This window comes from Rattus norvegicus, chromosome 4 (genome assembly GCF_021556685.1).
Source record: "Rattus norvegicus strain SHRSP/BbbUtx chromosome 4, alternate assembly SHRSP_T2T, whole genome shotgun sequence".
Taxonomy (NCBI): domain Eukaryota; kingdom Metazoa; phylum Chordata; class Mammalia; order Rodentia; family Muridae; genus Rattus; species Rattus norvegicus.
The window spans coordinates 166,449,744-166,477,283 of NC_141537.1; the positions used below are offsets into that span (position 1 = coordinate 166,449,744).

General features: G+C 38.0%; 1 pseudogene across 1 annotated transcript; it reads right to left on the reverse strand.

The window, feature by feature from the left end:
* LOC134486849 (killer cell lectin-like receptor 4) lies at positions 1–27,540 on the reverse strand (annotated as a pseudogene). The gene is made up of 7 exons (XR_015686208.1): positions 27,428–27,540; positions 25,413–25,493; positions 24,337–24,558; positions 22,422–22,564; positions 19,864–19,967; positions 271–426; positions 1–196 (listed from the first exon to the last, which is right to left on the reverse strand). The product of XR_015686208.1 is annotated as a killer cell lectin-like receptor 4 (transcript).

Consider the following 27,540-nt stretch of genomic DNA (forward strand, 5'->3'; position numbering starts at 1 on the left):
TGTTTCTTAGGGTTCTTTATTTAGTTCTGTGGGAGTTTATGCACACAAATAAGACAAATTCCTCCAGGCTTTGGTGTATACAGCAGAGGATCTGTCTTGTCTCCAGAGGGAAGGAAGATGTCCTCTGCTCTGTCAGGTAAGTTTCCAGAGAACATTCCCAAAATCTTCCAGATTGTCTCTCTGTTTGCCCTGCGGACTAAGATCAAAACAATTTTATAAGAGCTAGGAATTACTACTGGAAACAAATGAGTAACAGATTTCATCTTTTACCTTTAACATTCATTGGATTGTCAGTCAGGGAATTTATCCAGTCTCTTCCCACAAATACAGTTGAATAAATAATCACAGTTAATATTTTCTAGTCTTGTTTTAGATAAGAATACACATACTCCATCCTTAACATTGTATTTCCTTGTGTTCAAGGCACTGGGGAACAAAAAATGGACAATTGTTTAATTTTGGACATTCTCTGATATAAAGCATGGTTTTACAAGTTCTATTTGCCAAATGAAACAGAATATAACACTATTAATCATAAATTAATCACTAAAATGTCATCTTTTGTGTAAGCTCATTAAAAAGACATGGTAACAACCAAATCCTTACCTCTTTTCATACCTGCAATTTGTGGTCAGCTGGGAAAACTGAATGACAATATTTCTAAGGTATTACTTTATGCTGAACCTGTTCTCTTACTTATATCATATGAATGAAAGTGCTAAGATAAAAGTAAAATCAGATGTGTGACACAGAAAATATTGTCTTATATGCTTGTCTTGTAAGGAGAAAGGGAGGATTTGAAATATAATCACAGATGAAGGTTGGTAACTAAAATTTTGGACTTTTCTTTCCTTTTTCCTTCCCCACATCCTGGCTAATGGGGCATCACAGAAACATGATAATCTGCAAGAGAGTGTATTACAGCATATGAATTACTTCCTTTTATAATGAAATCACATGTTGCAAAACAGATAAATATAAAATCAGAACACAGAGTAAATTAGCATGTAGGATGAAATACAAGGAACATGTGTTCTGGGAGAGCCTGGGCTACATAGCAAAAACATAAGTCAAAAAGTAATTATTTAATAATTAATATCTTTTATAAACCAGCATAAATCAGAGTTCTACTCAGACAAAAAAGTACCTCAGCCAGTTTTTTGCCTAATAGAGATATCTGACTAAATAACACACTCAAAATGGAGATCCTCAATATTAGATTCATTGATGCCATGTGGGACTCAATTCTAGTTCCAGGATTTGGGAATTGACACCCTTCCATACAAAAAGAGTTTTAGGCTAGACTGAGTCAATGACACTCTGTCGAGAGAAAGAGAGGGAGAGAGAGAGAGAGAGAGAGAGAGAGAGAGAGAGAGAGAGAGAGAGAGAGAGAGAGAGAATGGAAACCACTCCACATGGGAATGGGACTTCAAAGGAATCAGTCATAGTGAAATATGTTACTGTCTTTTAACTCTGGGTTTAAGATGAGGAGAAATTGAATATTCATACTTAACATATATAGGTATGAAAAAGGAACAAAGAAGAAAAATTAAACCAAATGTTGTCCGGATCATATACAGAATAGGCAAAAAAAAAAAAACCTTAGGAATCGATATGCATATTATACATCCATAAGAAATTCTAGTAGGTATGGTCAAGAAATCATGTGTGAATGTGCAATAGAGGCAAATGGAAGAAAGAACCCGGAAGAGAGCAGTTCACAAAAGATAATTATTAAAATATAAATAAAATATATGTTCACACAATGACTTGCACATGAATTGCCATGACAACTTTTATAAATGACAAAGGATAATAAATGTCAAAATTTGGAAAAAGTATGTTCACATGTGTATTGAGAAATATTGTGAAATATCAGGACAATGTAAATGGGCTTTGTAAGTAGGACAGTGAAACACTGATCTAATAAAAAGCTTGAGTTAGCCAAAACAACATAGTGACAATGGCAACTGTAAAAGAGTCAGAGAAATATTGACCAAAGACAAATCTGTACATAGTACTTAACACTCTGAACTAGGCTACACTCATTTATAGTACAAGAAAGCACATGTCTGCTTGTCTGGGGCCAGGTGTGTTCAAGGTTCAGAAAAGAACTTTAAATCTTTTTTTTTACATATTTAATATGTTTTTATTTACTTTGAGAATTTCATAGGCATACACAGCACACTTTAGTCATATCCACCCCTACATCCTCTACAACGCTTTCTCCTGCCAACTTTATGCTCTTCTTTATTTTTTTTTATTAACTTGAGTATTTCTTATATACATTTCAGGTGTTATTCCCTTTCCCTGTATCCGGGCAAACATCCCCCTCCCCCCTCCCCTTCCTTATGGGTGTTCCCCTCCCAACCCTCCCCCCATTGCCGCCCTCCCCCCACCAGTCTAGTTCACTGGGAGTTCAGTCTTAGCAGGACCCAGGGCTTCCCCTTCCACTGGTGCTCTTACTAGGATATTCATTGCTACCTATGAGGTCAGAGTCCAGGGTCAGTCCATGTATAGTCTTTAGGTAGTGGCTTAGTCCCTGGAAGCTCTGGTTGCTTGGCATTGTTGTACATATGGGGTCTCGAGCACCTTCAAGCTCTTCCAGTTCTTTCTCTGATTCCTTCAACGGGGGTCCTATTCTCAGTTCAGTGGTTTGCTGCTGGCATTCGCCTCTGTATTTGCTGTATTCTGGCTGTCCGACTCCTGTCAGTCTGCACTTCTTTGCTTCATCCATCTTGTCTAATTGGGTGGCTGTATATGTATGGGCCACATGAGGGGCAGGCTCTGAATGGGTGTTCCTTCAGTCTCTGTTTTAATCTTTGCCTCTCTTTCCCTGCCAAGGGTATTCTTGTTCCCCTATTAAAGAAGGAGTGAAGCATTCACATTTTGATCATCTGTCTTGAGTTTCATTGGTTCTAGGCATCTAGGGTAATTCAAGCATTTGGGCTAATATCCACTTATCAATGAGTGCATACCATGTATGTCTTTCTGTGATTGGGTTAGCTCACTCAGGATGATATTTTCCAGTTCCAACCATTTGCCTACGAATTTCATAAAGTCGTTGTTTTTGATAGCTGAGTAATATTCCATTGTGTAGATGTACCACATTTTCTGTATCCATTCCTCTGTTGAAGGGCATCTGGGTTTTTTCCAGCTTCTGGCTATTATAAATACGGCTGCAATGAACATGGTGGAGCACGTGTCTTTTTTATATGTTGGGGCATCTTTTGGGTATATGCCCAAGAGAGGTATAGCTGGATCCTCAGGCAGCTCAATGTCCAATTTTCTGAGGAACCTCCAGACTGATTTCTAGAATGGTTGTACCAGTATGCAATCCCACCAACAATGGAGGAGTGTTCCTCTTTCTCCACATCCTCGCCAGCATCTGTTGTCCCCTGAGTTTTTGATCTTAGCCATTCTCACTGGTGTGAGGTGAAATCTCAGGGTTGTTTTGATTTGCATTTCCCTTATGACTAAAGATGTTGAACATTTCTTTAGGTGTTTCTCAGCCATTCGGCATTCCTCAGCTGTGAATTCTTTGTTTAGCTCTGAACCCCATTTTTTAATAGGGTTATTTGTCTCCCTGCGGTCTAACTTCTTGAGTTCTTTGTATATTTTGGATATAAGGCCTCTATCTGTGGTAGGATTGGTAAAGATCTTTTCCCAATCTGTTGGTTGCCGTTTTGTCCTAACCACAGTGTCCTTTGCCTTACAGAAGCTATGCAGTTTTATGAGATCCCATTTGTCGATTCTTGATCTTAGAGCGTAAGCCATTGGTGTTTTGTTTAGGAAATTTTTTCCAGTGCCCATGTGTTCCAGATGCTTCCCTAGTTTTTCTTCTATTAGTTTGAGTGTCTGGTTTGATGTGGAAGTCCTTGATCCACTTGGACTTAAGCTTTGTACAGGGTGATAAGCATGGATCGATCTGCATTCTTCTACATGTTGACCTCCAGTTGAACCAGCACCATTTGCTGAAAATGCTATCTTTTTTCCATTTGATGGTTTTGGCTCCTTTGTCAAAAATCAAGTGACCATAGGTGTGTGGGTTCATTTCTGGGTCTTCAATTCTATTCCATTGGTCTATCTGTCTGTCTCTGTACCAATACCATGCACTTTTTATCACTATTGCTCTGTAATACTGCTTGAGTTCAGGATAGTGATTCCCCCTGAAGTCTTTTTATTGTTGGGGATAGCTTTAGCTATCCTGGGTTTTTTGTTATTCCAGATGAATTTGCAAATTGTTCTGTCTAACTCTTTGAAGAATTGGATTGGTGTTTTGATGGGGATTGCATTGAATCTGTAGATTGCTTTTGGTAAAATGGCCATTTTTGCTATATTAATCCTGCCAATCCATGAGCATGGGAGATCTTTCCATCTTCTGAGGTCTTCTTCAATTTCCTTCTTCAGTGTCTTGAAGTTCTTTAAATCTTAACAAATTTGCTCTGTTTTAGTTAGATGGTTTCTGTTGCTTGATAAACCACCATGGTCAAAGCAACTTGGAGAGGACAGAATTTATTTTACTTAAACTTCCACATCAACATCCATAATTGAAGGAAGTCAGGGCAAGAGCTATTCTTGGCACGAGATGGAAAACATCATCTGATTTGGATATTAGGAAGAAGTACAGCTTACAGTCTTGATTTCCAAAACTGGCTCAGTGTACTTTATAGCATACCCAACACCACTCTCCCAGGAGTGAAACGCAAACTAGTCTGGGATCTCCCTCATCAGGAACTAATTAAGAAAATGCTCTATACCTTTCCTTACAGCTGTGTTATTGAGACACTTTCTCAATTAAGATTTCCTCCATTCAGATGACTGTCCCGTCTCTCGGTTGACACAATACTAGTTTGTACTATGGGGCTTGAAAAGGTGTATGTATTTGTTAAAATCCATTTATCTCATAATGTACAGTGTTAAACGTTATACTTACAGACTCCGGTTATAAGGTTTGACTTTAAAAGATGTAAGTATCAGGTGAGTAAACAAAACAATGGAGTGAATCATTTCAGAATTAAAGGACTGTACAGGGAATGCACTGTATGATCCTAACATGAATAAATATCAACAGTGGCATGATCCAGAAAACTGACAATTGTAAATATGAGTTATGGACTAAAACATATTGCTAGATCCATAAGGAAGATTTTGAGCTTTACATTTTAAGGTGATGACACAAAAGAAACTTCTTGACACAACAAAATATTTACTGACAGCATAGTATTAACACATTATCATTATTAGTAGTATTAGGTGCCATGAGACAAAATAATCACTCTATAGCACAGAATGACCTCAAACATATGATGGAGGTGTCATATGCAGCTGGCCTTGATGAATATCACCGTGTCTATGGGGTTTCAATATATCATCAAATAGTCAAAGAGAGATAGAGAGTGAATCAAGACATGTATAGATTATGGAAGATCATTTGACTTTCTTGAACTAGCCCAAAAATATTAATAAACTCTAAAATTATTTTAAAACACATAAATGCATTCCAGACTTTATTCTTCTTATGCGCAAAAAGTAACAAATACTAGTCAACCAAATAGAATCAAGTAATAAAGGAACAAAAGTCCACAACTATATTCTAGTTCATTTTTCATATTTTTGTACTTTATTTGGTAATGTCAAATAAACTGCACACCTACTTCCCACTCCTCCCAGGTATGTACCCATTCTTGTGACTATGCCTCCAAACGAGAAGAAAGGTGGTGGAAAGGACAACTCAAATAAACAAACAAAATGCAAACAACAATCAAAAGAAGACCAATATGTGTTGTCCACATAGTCATTAGAGAATTGCCAACCCCTCTCTGGCCATCCTATTATAGATAAATGAATCCTTCCCCACCTGCAGCCTGTGAGAAGCCATCCATTGTGGAGAGCTACACTAAAGAATCCATATCACATTTTTAGGTTCTCTTGGTTGCTCTCTGTCTAGATAATTACTTTGGACAGGTGTTAGTGATTGCCACAGATACCTTCTATGTCCCTCTCTCTGAATTCTGGTATTGCAGTCATCTATACCATGTCAAAAATGGTTCCTTTGCCATTTATCAATAGCAAAAGGTTGATAGGAACTTTCACATGATTTCTGGACATATTACAGACTAAGATCATCCAAAAGTTATCTCAAATCAACACAATTTATTGATAACCCTGGGCCCTTCAATGACAATTCAGGCCAAGACATTAATACAACTCCAGATTACTATATGACCAGGAATATCCACATGATATATGGCCTTTCAAATGACTTGAAACAGCAAATCAGGGATAACAGAGTGGCCTCAAGAAGCAGCATGGACCATGATTATCTTTCCAGAAGGTCCAATATAGAAATATAGAGGCCATTTAAGGAGGTCCAGTACAGGTATTAAATAATAAAATGCCCTACAGGTTTTACAGTCATATCTTATTAAGGCATATTCCCAATTGAGATTCCTTTTTCTCAGGTAACTTCTGTTGAGTTGATATAAAATTAATTTGCAGAACGATGATTGAAAAAATGTACATATTTGTTAAAACTCGAATTTCCCATGACTTACTGTTGTGGTAAAAATTAAAAAGGAACATTTTCTATCCATCCCCATAAGCTGGATCTGCTGGCTCTGGCTGCTACCCTGCCATGCCCACTCCCAGCTGTCTCCCTTTTACTCACCCCCTCCACAAGGTCCAATAGGTGGTACTTACAACACCACACGCAAACACACACACACACACACACACACACACACACACACACACATACACACACATCTCATTCTGTGGGACCCTGCGTGTTCTCACACTGTGTGAGAAACAGAACCTGGTCCACACACTCCAAGTGCCTCTCAGCCATTTATTTCACACACTGTCCTCTTTAGCCCAGTAAAAAGGAATTTCCAGATACTTGTAATTTAGCAATTAGATTTTCATGTTAAATTCTCAATCCACAATTCTTGCACACAATTATTTCACTGCCAATTGATAATGATATGAACTGCCTACCTAGACAAGATAAAATCGACCTAGTTCACCTAAATCTGAACCATCCTGCTCCATAAACTCCATCTTGATTGCTCTCCTTGTTCCTTTCTCCTGTATTACAAAAACTTTGTCCCCAACCCACTCTCTACTGTCCAATCGGGTACCTCTTTGACATCAACCTACAACTTACAGTGGGTACATTTACATGCAAACTCCAAGTTCCAGACTTGAATTTTTAAAAGTAATTTTCAAACAGTGAGCCAAGCTGTCTCAGAACTAAAGGATGTTACATGTGAAATCACAGCATGATCCTGAATACGAAGAATATCGACAGTGATGTTATCCAGGAAACATACAGTTATGAATATGGACTATAGATTAAAACCTGTTTCTTTGTCTATACTGAATTATTGAGTTTCTGAGTGAATCTATAAAAGAAATTGCTTCTCTTTTGAAAGTATTGATAGAGAGCTAAGTAATATAATTATTATTATTATTAGGCTTTATTAAAATATAGTCTCGCGGAAACAGCAGCGCAGATCTTCCTGGTTGCTGCCGCCGCAGAGAGCTCGTGCGCAGTACCCCGTGATAGAACTTGAGCCTCGGGACCACAGGTAAGACCAACTTTTCTACTGCAAGAGACCTGCCTGGTGAACTCGGGACACACAGAGGCAGAATTCCTCTAGGACCGGGCACTTCCTGTGTTTACCAGGAGTCCCACATCCGCGGATCCCGGCCAGCACCAGCTCTCTGCTCTCAAACCCGGTGGGAGAGAGACCTCACCGCCTGCTCAGGTGGGCACTCCTGAGGCTGCAGAGCGGAAAAGACCACCAACACTGCCCACCACTGCCCACATCCCTGGCCCAAGAGGAAACTGTATACGGCCTCTGGGTTCCCGTGGAGGAGGGTCCAAGAGCAGCAGGACTGCTGCGTCTGAGACACCGCCAGAACCTGAAGGGATCTACCGGATAAACAGTTCTCTGCACCCAAATCCCGTGGGAGGGAGAGCTAAACCTTCAGAGAGGCAGACATGCCTGGGAAACCAGAAGAAACTGCACTCTGCACACTTCTCGGACTCCAGAGGAAAACACCAAACACCATCTGGAACCCTGGTGCACAGAAGCTCCTGGAAGGGTGGCACAGATCTTCCTGGTTGCTGCCGCCGCGGAGAGCTCATAAGCAACACCCCATGAACAAACTTGAGCCTCGGGAACACAGGTAAGACCAACTTTTCTGTTGCAAGTGAACTGCCTGGTGAACTCAAGACACAGGCCCACAGGAACAGCTGAAGACCTGTAGAGAGGAAAAACTACACACCCGAAAGGAGAACACTCTGTCCCCATAACTGGCTGAAAGAAAACAGGAAAACAGGTCTACAGCACTCCTGACACACAGGCTTATAGGACAGTCTAGCCACTGTCAGAAAAAGCAGAAAAAAGTAACACTAGAGATAATCTGATGGCGAGAGGCAAGCACAGGAACCCAAGCAATAGAAACCAAGACTACATGGCATCATCGGAGCCCAATTCTCCCACCAAAGCAAACACGGAATATCCAAACACACCAGAGAAACAAGATCTAGTTTCAAAATCATATTTGATCAAGATGATGGAGGACTTCAAGAAAGACATGAACAAATCCCGTAGAGAAACAGGAAAACATTAATAAACAAGTAGAAGCCTAAAGAGAGGAATCGCAAAAATCCCTGAAAGAATTCCAGGAAAACATAAATAAACAAGTAGAAGCCCATAGAGAGGAGTCACAAAAATCCCTGAAAGAATTCCAGGAAAACACAATCAAACAGTTGAAGGAATTAAAAATGGAAATAGAATCAATCAAAAAAGAACACATGGAAACAACCCTGGATATAGAAAACCAAAAGAAGAGACAAGGAGCTGTAGATACAAGCTTCACCAACAGAATACAAGAGATGGAAGAGAGAATCTCAGGAGCAGAAGATTCCATAGAAATCATTGACTCAACTATCAAAGATAATGTAAAGCAGAAAAAGCTACTGGTCCAAAACATACAGGAAATCCAGGACTCAATGAGAAGATCAAACCTAAGGATAATAGGTATAGAAGAGAGTGAAGACTCCCAGCTAAAAGGACCAGTAAATATCTTCAAGAAAATCATAGAAGAAAACTTCCCTAACCTAAAAAAAGAGATAGCCATAGGCATACAAGAAGCCTACAGAACTCCAAATAGATTGGACAAGAAAAGACACACCTCCCGTCACATAATAGTCAAAACACCAAACGCACAAAATAAAGAAAGAATATTAAAAGCAGTAAGGGAAAAAGGTCAAGTAACATATAAAGGCAGACCTATCAGAATCACACCAGACTTTTCGCCAGAAACTATGAAGGCCAGAAGATCCTGGACTTAAGTCATACAGACCCTAAGGGAACACAAATGCCAGCCCAGGTTACTGTATCCTGCAAAACTCTCAATTAATATAGATGGAGAAACCAAGATATTCCATGACAAAACCAAATTTACACAGTATCTTTCTAAAAATGCAGCACTACAAAGGATAATAAATGGTAAAGCCCAACATAAGGAGACAAGCTATACCCTAGAAGAAGCAAGAAACTAATCATCTTGGCAACAAAACAAACAGAAGAAAAGCACACAAACATAACCTCACGTCCAAATATGAATATAACAGGAAGCAATAACCACTATTCCTTAATATCTCTCAACATCAATGGCCTCAACTCCCCAATAAAAAAACATAGATTAACAAACTGGATACGCAATGAGGACCCTGCATTCTGCTGCCTAAAGGAAACACACCTCAGAGACAAAGACAGAGACTGCCTCAGAGTGAAAGGCTGGAAAACAACTTTCCAAGCAAATGGTTGAAAGAAGCAAGCTGGAGTAGCCATTCTAATATCAAATAAAATCAATTTTCAACTAAAAGTCATCAAAAAAGATAAGGAAGGACACTTCATATATATCAAAGGAAAAATCCACCAAGATGAACTCTCAATCCTAAATATTTATGCCCCAAATACAAGGGCACCTACATACATAAAAGAAACCTTACTAAAGCTCAAAACACACATTGCACCTCACACAATAATAGTAGGAGATTTCAACACCCCACTCTCATCAATGGACAGATCGTGGAAACAGAAATTAAACAGACATAGACAGACTAAGAGAAGTCATGAGCCAATTGGACTTAACAGATATTTATAGAACATTCTATCCTAAAGCAAAAGGATATACCTTCTTCTCAGCTCCTCATAGTACTTTCTCCAAAATTGACCATATAATTGGTCAAAAAACAGGCCTCAACAGGTACAGAAAGATAGAAATAATACCATGCGTGCTATCAGACCACCACGGCCTGAAACTGGTCTTCAATAACAATAAGGGAACGATGCCCACATATACATGGAAATTGAACAATGCTCTACTCAATGATAACCTGGTCAAGGAAGAAATAAAGAAAGAAATTAAAGACTTTTTTAGAATTTAATTAAAATGAAGGTACAACATACCCAAACTTATGGGACACAATGAAAGCTGTGCTAAGAGGAAAACTCATAGTGCTGAGTGCCAGCAGAAAGAAACAGGAGAGAGCATATGTCACCAGGTTGACAGCACACCTAAAAGCTCTAGAACAAAAAGAAGCAAATACACCCAGGAGGAGTAGAAGGCAGGAAATAATCACACTCAGAGCTGAAATCAAACAAGTAGAAACAAAAAGGACCATAGAAAGAATCAACAGAACCAAAAGTAGGTTCTTTGAGAAAATCAACAAGACAGATATACCCTTAGCCAGACTAACGGGATGACACAGAGAGTGTGTCCAAATTAACAAAATCAGAAATGAAAGGGAGACATACCGACAGATTCAGAGGAAATTCAAAAATCATCAGATCTTACTATAAAGACCTATATTCAACAAAACTTGAAAATCTGCAGGAAATGGACAATTTCCTACAGAGATACAAGGTACCGAAGTTAACTCAGAACAGATAAACCAGTTAAACAACCCCATAACTCCTAAGGAAATAGAAGCAGTCATTAAAGGTCTCCCAACCAAAGCAGCCCAGGTCCAGACGGGTTTAGTGCAGAATTCTATCAGACCTTCCTAGAAGACCTCATAACAATATTATCCAAACTATTCCACAAAATTGAAACATATGGAGCACTACCGAATTCCTTCTATGAAGCCACAATTACTCTTATACCTAAACCACACAAAGACCCAACAAAGAAAGAGAACTTCAGACCAATTTCCCTTATGAATATCGACGCAAAAATACTCAATAAAATTCTGGCAAACCGAATCCAAGAGCACATCAAAACAATCATCCACCATGATCAAGTAGGCTTCATCCCAGGCATGCAGGGATGGTTTAATATACGGAAAACCATCAACGTGATCCATTATATAAACAAACTGATAGAACAAAACCACATGATCATTTCATTAGATGCTGAGAAAGCATTTGACAAAATTCAACACCCCTTCATGATAAAAGTCCTGGAAAGAATAGGAATTCAAGGCCCATACCTAAACATAGTAAAAGCCATATGCAGCAAACCATTTGCTAACATTAAACTAAATGGAGAGAAACTTGAAGCAATCCCACTAAAATCAGGGACAAGACAAGGCTGCCCATTCTCTCCCTACTTATTCAATATAGTTCTTGAAGTTCTAGCCAGAGCAATCAGACAACAAAAGGAGGTCAAGGGGATACATATCCGAAAAAAGAAGTCAAAATATCACTATTTGCAGATTATATGATAGTATATTTAAGTGATTCCAAAAGTTCCACCAGAGAACTACTAAAGCTGATAAACAACTTCAGCAAAGTGGCTGGGCATAAAATTAACTCAAATAAATCAGTAGCCTTCCTCTACACAAAAGAGAAACAAGCCGAGAAAGAAATTAGGGAAACGACACCCTTCATAATAGACCCAAATAATATATAGTACCTCGGTGTGACTTTAACCAAGCCAATAAAAGATCTGTACAATAAGAACTTAAAGACTCTGAAGAAAGAAATTGAAGAAGACCTCAGAAGATGGAAAGATCTCCCATGCTCATGGATTGGCAGGATTAGTATAGTAAAAATGGCCATTTTACCAAAAGCGATCTACAGATTCAATGCAATCCCCATCAAAATACCAATCCAATTATTCAAAGAGTTAGACAGAACAATTTGCATATTCATCTGGAATAACAAAAAACTCAGGATAGCTAAAACTATCCTCAACCATAAAAGGACTTCAGGGGGAATCACTATCCCTGAACTCAAGTAGTATTACAGAGCAATAGTGATACAGCCACCCAATTAGACAAGATGGATGAAGCAAAGAAGTGCAGACTGACAGGAGTCGGATGTAGATCGCTCCTGAGAGACACAGCCAGAATACAGCAAATACAGAGGCGAATGCCAGCAGCAAACCACTGAACTGAGAATAGGACCCCCGTTGAAGGAATCAGAGAAAGAACTGGAAGAGCTTGAAGGTGCTCGAGACCCCATATGTACAACAATACCAAGCAATCAGAGCTTCCAGGGACTAAGCCACTACCTAAAGACAATACATGGACTGACCCTGGACTCTGACCTTATACGTAGCAATGAATATCCTAGTAAGAGCACCAGTGGAAGGGGAAGCCCTGGGTCCTGCTAAGACTGAACCCCCAGTGAACTAGACTGTTGGGGTGAGGGCGGCAATCGGGGGAGGGCGGGGAGGGGAACACCCATAAGGAAGGGGAGGGGGAGGGGGATGTTTGCTCGGAAACCGGGAAAGGGAATAACACTGGAAATGTATATAAGAAATACTCAAGTTAATAAAAAAAAAAAGTAGTCTCACTGTGTAGCATACAGTTACTTCAAACACACTGTGAAGAATAAGCTCACCCTGAACTCAGCAAAATATAAGATTGTAAGTGTTGAGCTATCACATGCAGCTGGATGCAGTGAATATTACTATATCTGTGAGATATCAATTTTAATCAAATGGATCCAAGAGAGATAGTGAATGAGGACATAGGTAGATTGTGGAAGTTTGTATGATTTTATTGAACTAGTCAGGCAAATACTCTTCAATTCTAAACGTACTTTACAGAGAATAAATACACTCTAAAAGTATAAATTCTTCTATGTACAAAAAGTAACAGATACTAACCACCGACAAACAAATAGAAACACACAACTACATCCCAGTTCTTAATTGGGCTGCCAGAGCACTAGAATATTGAAAGCCTGGTGATGATGAAGTGTGTGCTATTCATCAGGATTATGTATTTGCTTCTGTGTGATTTGGGAACAACAGAGTAATTCCTCAGGTTTTGGGCAAAAGACATCCATCCTATAAAAATAGATGCTCTGAGTACCACGCAGAAAAAAAACAAAAAAAAAACCAAGGCTTTTGCAGTGTTAAGACAGATTTTCAAAGAGCATTTCTTTCCTTCCCAGCTCATTACCTTATTTCCACAGTGGCCTGAGTCCTGTGGTTAAATCATTCAGTCACTAAGTAATCACAAACCATCACAGGAAACCAACAAGAATGACAAAATATTCTACTTTTATATTTCCTTCACTCATCAAACTGAATCACGAAGTGTATATACTATGTTTTTTACAAACACAGGAGTAGAATTTACCACAGTCAACATTGTTTATATCTGTGAAACCAAAAAATGTACTGTCTCCATCTTACATAGTGATAATGCTACCGTGAAATCACTATAAAATATATAGTGGGCAGTTATTTAAATTTGAACGTTATATATATTTATGTGAAGGTATTTAAAACAATGTTTTTTTAAAAAACATACTGATTATGCACTTAATTATAAGTGTATAAGTAAAGAAATTTACTTTTCTCTAAACGCATAAAAAAGGTGATACATTTAGCTCAGACTGTAAAGGACATGATGGTATGTACTCACCAATAAGTGGATATTAGCAAAAAATGTATAGAATACCCAGGATACAATCCAAAGAACTCAAGAAGATTAACAAGCCTAAAAGCCCAAATGAGGATACCTCAATCGCACATGCGTTGAAAAAGAAAATAATCACTATGGGGAAGGGTGCTGGGTTGGAAGGGCCAGGAAGGGGAAAGTGGTAACATGATCAGGTATTGTGTGTAGGGGAATGGACTGAAGCCTTGAGAGCCAGCAGGAAGAATGGAAATAGGCTACCTTCGGAGATAGATGTTGGGGGGAGGGGACCCTCTAGAATATACCAGAGACTTGGGAGGTGAGAGACATTCAGGACTAGATGAAATGCCCTACAATGGGGAGAGGGAACTTGTACAGCCCACGTCCAGCAGAAAGACAGGGCATCAAGTGAGGGATGGTGTTGCTATTCCACAGTCAAAATTTCTGGCCATGTACTGTCTGAAAGAACTACTGGAAAAAAAGGAGAAGACCTTGAGAAAAAGAAGGTTTAATGACAGTCCATGAGATCCAGCTCAGGGGTAATCCACAAGGCCTGATGTTATTACTGCCTGCTTACAAACAGAGGCCTATAATGACTGCCCATGGAAAGGCCCAACAAGCAGCTGAAAGAGACAGATGTTTATATTTGCATCCAATCAAAGGACAGAAGTTGATGACCCCTGTGGTTTAATTATGGAAAAGCTGAAAGAAGCTGAGAAGGAGGGCAACTTCATATGAAGACTAGGAGTCTTAACTAACTTGGACTCCAGGAATCTCTTATACACTGAGCTACAAACCAGGCAGAATACAAATGTTGATATGAGGCCCCCAACACATATACAGCAGAGAACTGCCAATTCTGGAATCAATCAGAGAAGATGCACCTAACCCTTGAAAGACTTGGAACTCCAGGGAGTAGGGAGGTTTGGTTGGGTATGTGATGGGGGGAACATCCTCTTGGAGACTAGGTTGGGGAGATGGTGTCAGAGTGGACAGGGATGGAAGATAAATTCTGGACTGTAAAAAAATGATGAAAGAATTAAAAAAGAAAATGCTGGTCTTTTGGACAAAACTCAGATCCTAATACACTCTGCACTTTTAACATTTCATTAGATAGTTAACATAGATTTCCATATTTCTAACAGATAATTTTATATTAAAGTTGATTTCCTCTGATACTCGTTGCAAAAGCAACAGATGAATAGAAGAAATATGTTACATGGCAAACAGGACAAAGTCTTATATACCTCTTTTCCAAGAGGAAAGAGTTTTGGAATAGAGTCATAGAAGAGGTTTTGTGACCACTATTGTGGTTTTTGTTATCTTTCCCCTCTCTCTCTCTCTCTCTCTCTCTCTCTCTCTCTCTCTCTCTCTCTCTCTCTCTCTCTCTCTCAGAACTCATGGGACTTGGATGAAACATGGTGATTGACCATCTTCTCTGCATGCAATACAACTGCAACCTCTGCAGGATGGTGTATTAAGTGCTATGACTGTGTTCTTCAAAAAACAACCTTTAAAATGTTGACTAAAATATGTAATACTGGGAAAGCTGAAGCAGGCCTGTGACATCAGCACTGGGAGGCTGAATTAGGAGGATCATAACCAAGTTAGACTAGGCTATAGAGTCAGTTCCTAATTAAATTTTAAGTAATAATTAATACCTCAATCAATGCACTCTGAACAATCAGTAAGCAGACTCCTAAATAAGCTTAGGCTTAAGCAGAGCTGACACTTCAGAGGATCAGCAAAGCCTGATAGTCAGTCTCTCTTTTAATATTCATGTCAAGAAGAAATGTGAAATATGTAAAATGGTTATTTAAATACTAAATACTGAATCCGTGAAGACCAGGAGTTCAAGGCATATTTGGTCAAGATGGTGAGTTTGAATCAGGCTAGCCTAATGAGAATGTATGTCAAAGAATACCATACAGAAAATGATATCCAAAAAGCTCCTTGGAGCTGAAATGGCAAAGGGATAAAACTTTAAAAAAATGATGACCTTTCTTTAATCCTGGATGTAAACCAGGAAGAAACAGTATTTAGATTTACTTTAGGAACACAATGTGAAAATAAATGAAGTCGAGGTGGCATGAATAACAGGGAGCAGAGGTAAGATACAGTAGTAATAAGTATATGTGTTAGTTAGCCAGCCATAAGATTAAATTTGGGTACAATCAATAAAGAATATGTCTTGAACATGACAAAAGAAGAAAAGGCTCCAACAGATACTAACTATTCACAGATAGACATAAAGTACATATGCTGTATCATGAACTCTTATGGTTACTTTCATAGTAACCTAGACCTGTACGGAAACACAAGTTAGGAGCATGATTCTCAGTGAGTTGATTAGAAGATGACATTTTAACAGAAGAGCCAGGTTCTGTACCTTCTCACTGGAAAAAAATGTTTGTGGTGGCCACAGGAAAGTTCTGACACCTGGACTCCCTTACTCAAACCTCAGGTCTGGCCCTAGTAACAACACCATCATCAGGCAATTGTTCTGTAGCATAGACAAGGTCCACAAAGTTCTCTTAACTTGGATACAGGCATATTCTCTTCTTCTGGCACCTCATTCCATTTGTTACCACTTGCTCCTCGCTGACGGTGAATGCTTCTACAGGCTGTAAGCAAATTTATTAACTCTGTGGTCAGTCTCAGAGGCCAATACAAGTAATCCAGGTGCTTGGGAGAAAGAGATATGACTATAAAGGCTAGTTTGTTTGAAATGATAATGTATGTAGAAAAACATTAATAACAATACTAATAATCTCTGTGATAAGAACTTATTAATAAATCTTAGAAGGCTGTAGGTACTCTGTCTAATTCACTGACAGCCTGCTTAACAGTGTCCTTCAAGGAAAGAGAGGAAGAAATTTTCTGGATGGTTTGGAATCTAGCTGTCCACACTGAAAACACCTCATTTACAATAGACTTGGACCAGTAACTGAAAGGCCATTTTTCAAGTCACTGAAAGAAATATTCCTGATAAAGTTATCACTGTGAGTAAGATGCCTCAGATGCTTTCTGTAGCAGCTGAAGAAGAAACTCGGTGAATGTCACAAAGAAAATGGCATCATGAACAAAAGACAACAGGAATAATTAATTAAACACACAAAAGTACAGACAGTAGGATAGCACATGTAAAATAAGTAATATTGGGCATCATTTGAATGATAAGGTAGACATGTCTAACTATAGTCCCAATGCCAGAGAAATGGAGGCATGACAATGAGGAGTTGAAGGACAGCCTGGGTTTGATGAATCTCTATCTCAATATAACATGAAATAATAAAAAGTAAAATTATTTTAAAATTGAATAAAAAGCGACTTAAACTACAATTACCTAGAAAAGTCATTAAAGGAAATACAGAATTATAAGGTGATTTCTTAAAATTCATATTTCTAAAAAAAATCAACAATCAGCAAAAATGTTAAAATATGGTAGAAAGGCAGAAGGGCTATTCTGAGGATTCAAGGACAAGGGATGACGAAACAAAAGAAAGGAGAGAAAAAAAGATGGGTCAACCAAAACCAAGGATGTACAGAAGGTTACATGAAACCCAGGAGGTAGTAAATTAATGTTGACAAGAACAAAATACTCTCCAGGTTTTCTTGGTGGTTTGGAGTTTTTGTTGTGTTTGGTTTGGTTTGCTTTTTTTATATATGTGGTGTGTTTCAGTGTTTATTTGGGGACAATTTTTTTTTCTTACTGGGATTTTGTTTGCTTGCTTGCTTGATTTTATGTTACCTTTTGGGTTGTTGTTGTTGTTTTGGAGAAACAAGTAGCATGAAGATGACTGGGTAGGAATTTGGGAAGGAATAATGAGTATTTAGTGGAGACAGAACCTGATCAATATATATTCTATGAAAAAATCTAATTGAAAAATAAAAATGTAACAAGTATCTGAACGAGTCAAATGCAGATATTTATACCCAACCAATAGACAGAAGTCAGAGGGCCCTGTAGTTGAATTAGGGAAAATTGGAAGAAGCTGAGGAAGGTTACCCCATAGAAAGACCAGAAGTCTCATCTAACTTGGACCCCTGAGTTCTCTGACATTGAGCCACCAACTAGGCAACATACATCAGCTTTCATGAGGTCCCTTACACACATACAGCAGAAGACTGCCTGTTCTGACATCAGTGAGAGAAGATGCACTTAACCCTGGAGTGTCATGAGGCCCTAGGCAGTGCAGAGGATAGTTGGAGAGGTGGTAGGGGAGGTGGGGACATCCTACTGGAGACTGAGCAAGGAGTTTTGGAATGAAGAACAGAAGGTAGAACAAGAGGTGATTAAGAGTGGACTGTAAAAAAATATTTAAAAATAAAAAATAAATTAATTGATTGAAATTTAACATTAAAGAAGAGTTACAATTTAGAAGATATGTATTTTTATAAGAAAACCAATGTGCAAGGCATAGGATTACTCCAGAGGAATTACTGGTCAGGGAGACAAAAGCTGTCTCCCACATAGCACAAGCTATTGCTACTGTCCTTAGTAATCCATTATAAGTGTAAAGCAAGGCCCTATTGCTGAGGATATTCCACACCTTCCCATCAAGACAGAGACATTAACTTCAAACAAATATGGAAATATCTTTTTCTGTGCTGGCTTTCTAATGGTTAGCAGGTGCTTTGCAGGTTGCAGGGGAGAAAATTTATGAATAATCCTGTCCTGCACTGGACACTCAATCCTGCAATGCTGACCTGATACAAACCATACAGATATGTGCAGCATTACAATTGTAATAGAGATACCTTCTTAGTGGAACTGTGGCCTTTACCACAGGAAAAACATATTCGATATGGAAATCAAAATCCGGAATTGGGAAGGACTCAGGCCCTAGGTGAGAACTAGCTACTATCACTCTGCTGATATCGGGAATTAAATAGTATTCTTATCATTTATAGTAATGACCTAAACCTGAGTTTCTGTCAACCTCCATCAGAGAAGCTTCTTTTACAGTGGGTAGAAGTCAGTGCAGAGGGGCAGATATTGGTCAAATGCTTAGGAGAAGCTTTTTGTGCTCAGCCATAAAGGAGACATCTACATCAACTTCTTCCCCTCCATACCACCACCATGACTTGGGGAACAGCATGGAAGAGGACAGAACAAGAATGTAGGAATCACAGCCGGGAAAGTGCTCTCTAAAATGCAGGCTGTGGACAAGAGGTATGGCAAAGACTGGCAAAACTTTTTACATCTTAGGAAATAAATTTCTTTGGGTGACAGGTGCTGGAAAGGAGGGATTCATTCTTTTTTTGATAGTGTGGACATTGATGTGTTTCTTTACGCAATTTTGTGGCCTATAACCATGAACCATAAATACGAAGTATGAGTTAGCAGGGCACATGGTAGAGCTTAGGCAGAAGAAGCTTTTGTGGGGAGTGGGATGACATGATCATAATTTATTTAATATAGTGAGATAAATGAAATTTATCAAGAAAAATGAATATTATTAATAAAGATAATCAGTGAAGAATTCTCTATTAGATTATAAATAAACATAATCTTGGAGTCTACACAACACCTTGAAATAGAAAGTAGGCATACATATATATGTTTTCATAAACATGTTCTTATATTCTTAAGTAACCAATAATTATGTAAGCTAATGATAACAAAAATGTCACAGGAATGTCTGAGAGACTCATTGTATCTGTCATGATTATTCGGTCACTTCACACTCTCTCAAGATTTTTGACTTTCTAGTGCCCTTCACAACTTAGAACACACAGTCCTGAGGTGTATGCAGTATTAAGTCACTTTTGGTCAGTTTCTAAAACATACATCTTCCCTCTGAAACAAGTGCACAGTGTACAAGTGTAAGGCCTTAAGTAACTTCTTATACGTGCGGTGCATAGAAAATGAGGAAAGTCATGTAAAATGAGAGAAAAGTCTTTGCACACAATTCTCCCAATCCCCACACCAGTGTTACAGTCTGAAGGGTTCAGAAACTCACAGTTCAGATGGGTTGTTGTCAATCCATGTCCAATCACTTTTTGTACTATCATAAAATAATCCAATCCAGTAACTGTCTGGAGTAACCAGGAGATGAAGGAACAGCTATAAAGGAAACAACAAACCTTATGATGAAATTTCTTTCTGTTGAATGAGAGCACATGCAGCAAAACTTCCCAGCATTACTGTGTCATTCTCTGCTCTCCTGTCCCACCTCTCAGTCTCACCATGTAAACTTTCTAAAGAAATTCCTACTAGTATCATTTTTAAATCAAAACTATGTCAATTCAATGAGTTATTGAAAATAAAAACTTCAGGTGTCCTGAGATACTGGGTTCATGACACAATTTGTGACAGTGCTTGTTAGACAGAGTCTTACTATGTACAAAGCCAGTCCTTGAATTAACAATCTTCTTGCTTAAGGCCGATAAAAGCACATAGATCATTAAACAGTTTCTGATGCTCTATGAAATTGTTCAAATGTGCAGTGTATTCTGGAATACTTCACAAGCATATAGGAAGTGCTTGTATGGGAAGTACTGCCCTATTTTCAAAGAAAATTTATAAAGACAAAAATTGCTCTATGAGTGGGTGGGGATTTAGCTCAGCGGTAAAGAGCTTGCCTAGTGAGAGCAAGGCCCTGGGTTCGGTCCCCAGCTCTGGAAAAAAAAAGGAAAAAGGAAAAAAAAAACTTAAAAAATTGCTCTATGAAATTCTGTGCATGAAGCTCCATACTCCAGAGAGGAACTTTCCCTAGGTAAAATCCAGAAGTGACAGAACTGAGAAGTAGATGGGGACATATTTGCTAGCATTTAGTGTATCTTACATGAGATACGTGAGTGGTATGATGTCTAATAGAGTAATTATATATTAAAATATGTTCTGGGGTTAAATCTAATTTTATTGGTAGTGGTGGTTGTGGTGGTGGTGGTGGTGGTGGTGGTGGTGGTGGTGTGTGTGTGTGTGTGTGTGTGTGTGTGTGTGTGTGTGTGTGTGTGACTGTGTGTGCTTACATGCTTTTGCTGGTAAGGATTTACTTATTTTTTGTGTTTACCTGGATGCAGTTACCTAGTTACTCCCTTAGGTTGGATTTTTATTCTAGTATTTTGTGGAAGTCTGGAATTATGAATAGATATTGCTTGAAATTGGATTTGTCTTGTGATATCTTCTTTTCTCCATCTAAAGTGATTGAAAGTTTTACTGGGTATAGTAGTCTATGTTGTCATCTCTGGTTTGTCAGAGGTTACAAGATTTCTGCCCAGGCCCTTTTAGCTTTTCAGTCTCTGCTACGAATTTGGGTGTAATTTTGATAGTTCTCCCTTCATATGTTACCTGCAATTTTTTTCTGCTGCTTTGAATATTTTTTCTATGCTCTGTAGATTTTGTCTTTTTATTATTATGTGGTGGGAGGATTTCCTTTTCTCGCCCAATCTAATTAGTTTTCTAAAAGCTTTTTCTAAATGTTTATAGTCTCATCTTTCTTTAACTTGCTAAAGTTTTCTTCTATCATTGTGCTGAAAATAATTTTGGGCTTAGAGCAGGGACTTGTCAAATTCTACTAATCCTATTATTCCTAGGTTAGGCCTTTTTATGGTATATCAGTTTTCCTGGGTGATTTGTGTCAGGATTTTTTTAATTTAGCATTTTGTTTAACTGATGTATCAATTTCTTCTTTTGTACCTTCTAAGCTTCAGCTAAACAGAAAATTCCCAACATAGGATTTTCAAATGGCTGAGAAGCACATAAATAAATTTCAAAGACCTTAGCCTTCCAAGAAATGAAAATCAGAAGAAATCTGAGATGCCATCTTACAGCAATCAGAATTAATAGGATAAAAAAAAAACTAAATTGATGGCACATGATAGAAAGGATGTGGAGAAAGGGGAAGACTCCTCCAATTCTAATAGGAGTGCAAACTTTTACAAGCATTTTGGAAATCCATTTGGTGGTTTCTGATAAAACTGGTAATAGTTCTACATCAATTCCCAGCTTATCCTTGGCATATACAAAACATAAACAGGAAATGCCAGAAATTTGTAAATTTGTTTTCTTTTAAATTGTCATTTCTAAAGATGGATATCTTTTTTTCACAGAACATAGGAATAGTATATAATAAAGATTATGGAGATTTTCCATGAAAAATGCAATGGGACTAACTGGTCAAAACATTAAATTCACATTTCTCATATTATCTCATTATGCATCAAGGCCCAGAGTTCAACCATTTGCCCTGTTGTCATCTGATTACTCATTTCAGGCAGCCACACTCCTAATTCCAAAGAGCAAATCTCTAGGCAGAAGGGATTTAATAAACAACTGGCTACCACAGGATATGTTTTACCAAAGGATCAAACTACATCTGAGAAAGATATGCTTTCTGAGGAATTCTCTTGTAGATTCCTGGAAAGGGAGGAGACTGAAAGACAGAAGTGTCTCTATAAAAACAAGTCTCCCTTTAAAAGTACTATGTTCTACAGTTTTGTTCCCATTACAAGAAAACCATATACAAATATTTAAAAAACAAAACAAAACAAAAACATCCTGTATTCAGTATCTCACCAGTTCATCCTCATCATCTATTGCCAGAAGGGCCAAACTGTAATTCTGACAGGTCTGGCTATATCCACTCCATGTTTTTCTGTCCATGATGAAATGATAACATTCCATACCATAACAGAACCAGTGTATTTCAACACCTCTATCTACAACAGAGAATGTAAATGGTTAAACTTATTATTCTCTGGTATTTCGTTATGAGAACATTGTATTTATTCAACCTGTGTAAAAAAAGTAAACTTTCACATGGCTCAAAAATTGAGATTGTATGATGACCAGAGACCCCTGCACATAAAGGATCCTTTGTTAATAACATAGAGCTATAGAAACATTTCCTCTGGCAATCATAGTTGAATCACTAGAGAAAATGAAGCACAAATACACAAAAGAACACTATTTATTCTTTAAAGTGAAATGAATCAGCCTGGCATGATGACTTATGCCTGAAATCAGAGCACTCCAAAGAGAGAAACAGAAAGATCACTGCCAGTTTGATGCCAGCCTAGACTAAGTGTTGACTTCCATACCAGCCTTGGCTATTCAGTAAGTTCCAAGTCATGTTAGGCTACAGAATGACATCTTGTTTCAAACTGAACACAAAAGCAGGATGCTGACCTATGTGATGAGCATCATTGACTTTAAGGATGCTGTGCAAAGTGAAACACTTTAGGCCTAGGACAAAATTGTATGAATGCTTTCAGATTAGATTTCTAAAACAGCCCAGTTCTCTGAAGCAGACACTTGTGAGATACTAGGAGCCAAAGGGAAGGCAATGAGCACTTTCTGTTCAAAGGGATTTAAACTGATGACTGAATTCTAGTAAAGCATTGTGCCCACACTAGTCCCCACAACTTGATCTGAGTTAAATCCTATTATATTAAGAAAATTAAGAGACATATGAAGGAGGTTTTGCTACTGATGCTCTTCTCATTGTTATGTCCAGGCCTTCATTGGTGTGCCCACAAGCACAAATGATTCAAGTTTGATGCATTACGATGTGTGCAGTTTGTATAGTAGGATCACCCAATATGAATTTTTTGATTAGTGAGGTGCTGGGAATGTCTATGCTCTGTTAAAGTTTATCTCCCATCTTCATTTTTCTGTGACAAGATATCATTGTGCAGGTCAGACTGGCCTGAAATTTACTGGACTGTCTACATTGTCCTTACAATTATAATTCTCCTCTCCCAATCTCAAAATTATAGGGACTACATCAGTATGCTACCATTAACAGATAATGAACTTATATTAAAATAATGACCCAAAACCTATTTCATGGGTCTGAAATATTTCAATTACATATTTTGGAGCATTTTTCCCCTGACACATATTTTATACTGTAGCAGATTTAAAAAATCACTCCTTACATAATGAGAATCATCACAACCTACTATTGGCCAACTCTCTCAAAACAATTCAGATGGAAAACACACACACACACACACACACACACACACACGCACGCACACACACACGCACACACACACACGCACACACACACACACACACACACACACGGTTATTTTTATAACTGCATTCATGTAAATGCTCTAACTATATTTTAGCATAAATATTTTATACTATGCTCTTATGAAAAAGTTTCATGTTGTGTCAGGAATGAAGTCAGAGACTCAGACTTTCCCATAGACCAAAACAATCAAAATTCTCAGATGTACTAATGTCTAATTCCATCCCCTAGGATCAGTAGGAGTGCCAAACAGACACTCACTTCTAGAAACTATAATATTCTTCTAATCCAAACAGGGTTTTCTGAGTTTCCAGGCCCTAATAAGGAACCTCCAAGCAATTAACCCAGAGACCACCAGCATTTTAAGTTGCTTGTTGTACTTCAAAGGTTCCAAATAAGAAATAATAGGGTAATGCAGTTCTGCACTCATGGTCCTCCCATGCTCAGTACCTGAGTGCTGTGAAGAATCTAAAACAATCTTGGTTTTGTTGTATCATCTGTTCTGTTCTCTGTTGAGGAATTCCAGAAAATGATTAATAGCACTATACTCTGTAGGCATATCTCTCAGCATTTCTTCCTTTAAGTTGATGTCATTTTGCATGATGCTGTAGTTATGGTGGTGGTTGGTTAGAGTTTCCTGAAGTTCATGTTTTTCGTGACTGTACTGAAAAACTAAAATTAGTAACATATAAAATATCAAAAATGGTCCTAAGTGTTACATATTAAAATTTAAGATTAGAAGAAAAGATTCATGTTGACAGCTAACACACATCATTAATTTTGTTGGTACTGTTCCATTTGTAAATTGGCCCTTCAATTAACTCACTATAGAAATATATACATCAAGTTTTCCTTAGGGGACAGTTAATTATAAAATAAATACAGCTGTATAAAATTATTGTAGAAGTAATGACCAATTACTTCATTATTACAGCACAAATTTACAAATAAATACCTTAACACAACATAAAATTTTGACATAAAAATCGTTAGGAAATGATGAAATTCTTATTGCAATGTATGGAAAGCTACATATCCACACGTATAACAATATTAAAACACATTCTGAAAGTGATTTCTTTTTAATTGTGAAGGAATTCCATAAAGTATAACTTTTAATTTAGCTGTGCAGATGAGTCTCTTTACTTAACCATGATCTCAATATACTTTGAAGAAAAAGGAAAAGAAGGTCATTGTTATTCTTTACAGAGCTGTTTCTCCCAAAATGTTTACGTAACATTCACAGTCACCTGAGATCCAAAGGCAGACAATCACCAAGTAGTAAGACAGAACATTGCCAAAAGTGAGAGAGAAAGGGGAGTTTACAACAACCCCAGTGCTCATGCTTAGGTATGTAAGGGGAAAGGAGACTGCAGCGTGTCAGGATAAAAAATATTAGTGTACAGAGATTCTAGCTCATCCCCTGATTATAGGCAGAAAAACGGAAAGTGTGTAACTGCATAGCAGTTCATGATTAAAACTATTCTTTATGCAGAAGATAAAAAATGTGTATCTCAATTACTTACAGTTTGTCACCAACACTGCAACCGATACTAGCCGAAAGGAACACAGGATTCCAAGAGCTGTCACAGTGCTCTGCCAGCAGACTGAACAATCATAAAAAGGCAAAATATGCAAGAAAATCCCCATGAAAAGAATACATCTCAGTACAAATTACAGTCTGTGTAGCATGGAAACCCAGAAAATTTTTTACGCAAGTCTATGATATGAACTGACTGAAAATGTGCTCTCAAAGCTGTAGATTTCTATCTAAAATGTACCTGCTCTAGGAATGCTACTGGGGTAAAGTCTCATAAAATTTTGAAGAAGGCCATGGCCTTGTATTGTGAATCCTCCTACTCAGCCTAGAAGGAGGTAGATGACAGGCATGTCCCTTCACACAGTCCCATAGGAACTGTAGTACATTCTACAGAAGACACTGGAGGCACAGCTATAATCCATGTACAAGATACCAAGTTGGAGCATGCAGTCAACCAGCCAGAGAGCATAAATGAAGATGAAGAGGAAGGAAAGAGGGATGAATGTTCTTGAGAACTGATAGAGAACCTGAGTTGCTCTGGATTTGATCTGTATACAATCCCATCCTTGAAAGGGCATATAAGTCAACAATCTCTTTTGTCCTTTAAGTTCAAAATTCCTTAATATAATACTAAACATTTTGGTGTATCTAAGGTGATTGAAATCGGAAACTCATGCCTCTAATTAACACTGTATTAGAAAAAAAGAAAAGAAAAGAAAAGAAAAAGAAAAAGAAAAAATCTCGGCTTGGAGCACCTCAAATGCAGTGTCTACAGAGTAACTACAAAGAGAATAAAACGTAAGATTTCCTTGGCTTCATTAATAAACAAAATTGTTCTTTGGTATTTTGGGGAAATAACATTGGAGTTTACTCATTCCCACACACACTAATCCTTTCATTTGCTCTCCCTTCATCTGTACCTTTATTCTCAGGAGGACACTAATTCTTCTGATGGACATCTGCTGTTGCCTAGTTGCATTAGAAGTTGGGGTATTTATGGCAATTAAAACATATTTTTCAAGAGTGAAATATTTCACTCCTAACAAATGAAAACAAAAGCTTCATTTCCTTAGGAGTTCATTTCTCTAGAACACTTAATATTATTTAGGCACTAGCTTTTCTGTTAGTTTTAAAGGTTTAGCCTGCTATATTTATCTGCTGAGTGGCTTTTCCAGAGCATGAAAAATACAGAGGTGGATGCTCACAACTATTGAACTGAGAAAAAGATCCCCATTGGAGGAGTTAGAGAAAGGATTAAAGGAACTGAAGAGGTTTGCAACCCCATAAGAACAAAAATACCAACCAACCAGTGTTCCCAGGAACTAAACCACCATTCAAAAACTACACATGCACAGACCCATGGCTCCAGCTGCATATGTGACTGAGAATGGCTTTGTTGGACGCCAAGGCGAGGAGAAGCCCTTGGTCCTGACAAGGCTGGACCAACCTCACAGTGTAGGGGAATGTCAGGGCAGGGAGGTGGGAAGGGGTGGTTTGATGGGTGAAGGAACACCTCATGGAAGAAGGGGAATGGGGCAAGAAAAGGGGTTTATGGTCAGGATACCGGGAAAGGAGATGACATATGAAATGTAAATAAATGAAAAAAATCCAATAAACAAATATAAAAAAATAAATTTTCACTAAACTAAATAATAAAAAACCTCACTTCTTCAATAACAAGAATTTGTTTTACAAAGTTCCAGTGTTCAAATCAGCCCATCTGATTTATTCCCGTACCAAAAAATATCTAAGCAGTAGAAATAGGGTTATATTTTTCTTTCTGTTTTTTTTCTTAAACTTGTTTGCCTTATTTTTTAAACTTAGTTTTCAGCAATTTTTGTACGTGATTACCCTCCAACTAATACTCTCTGCTTCCCACTCACCCATGTGCATAACCAAGCCCAGATGTAATAGAACATTATTCTTTCGATAAAAGCAAGTTGGATACTTTTAAATTCCTAAAAGTTTAAAATACATTTTTTAAATGGTAAAATCACTTACCTCTGTTTCCAGCTTTTCTAGGCCTCTGAGTCCCCCTCTGTCCTCTCCTGGTTCTGCAGCACTGAGGAATTATGAAATCTCGCAGTTCAGAAAGTGACCCTCTGCTCATTCAT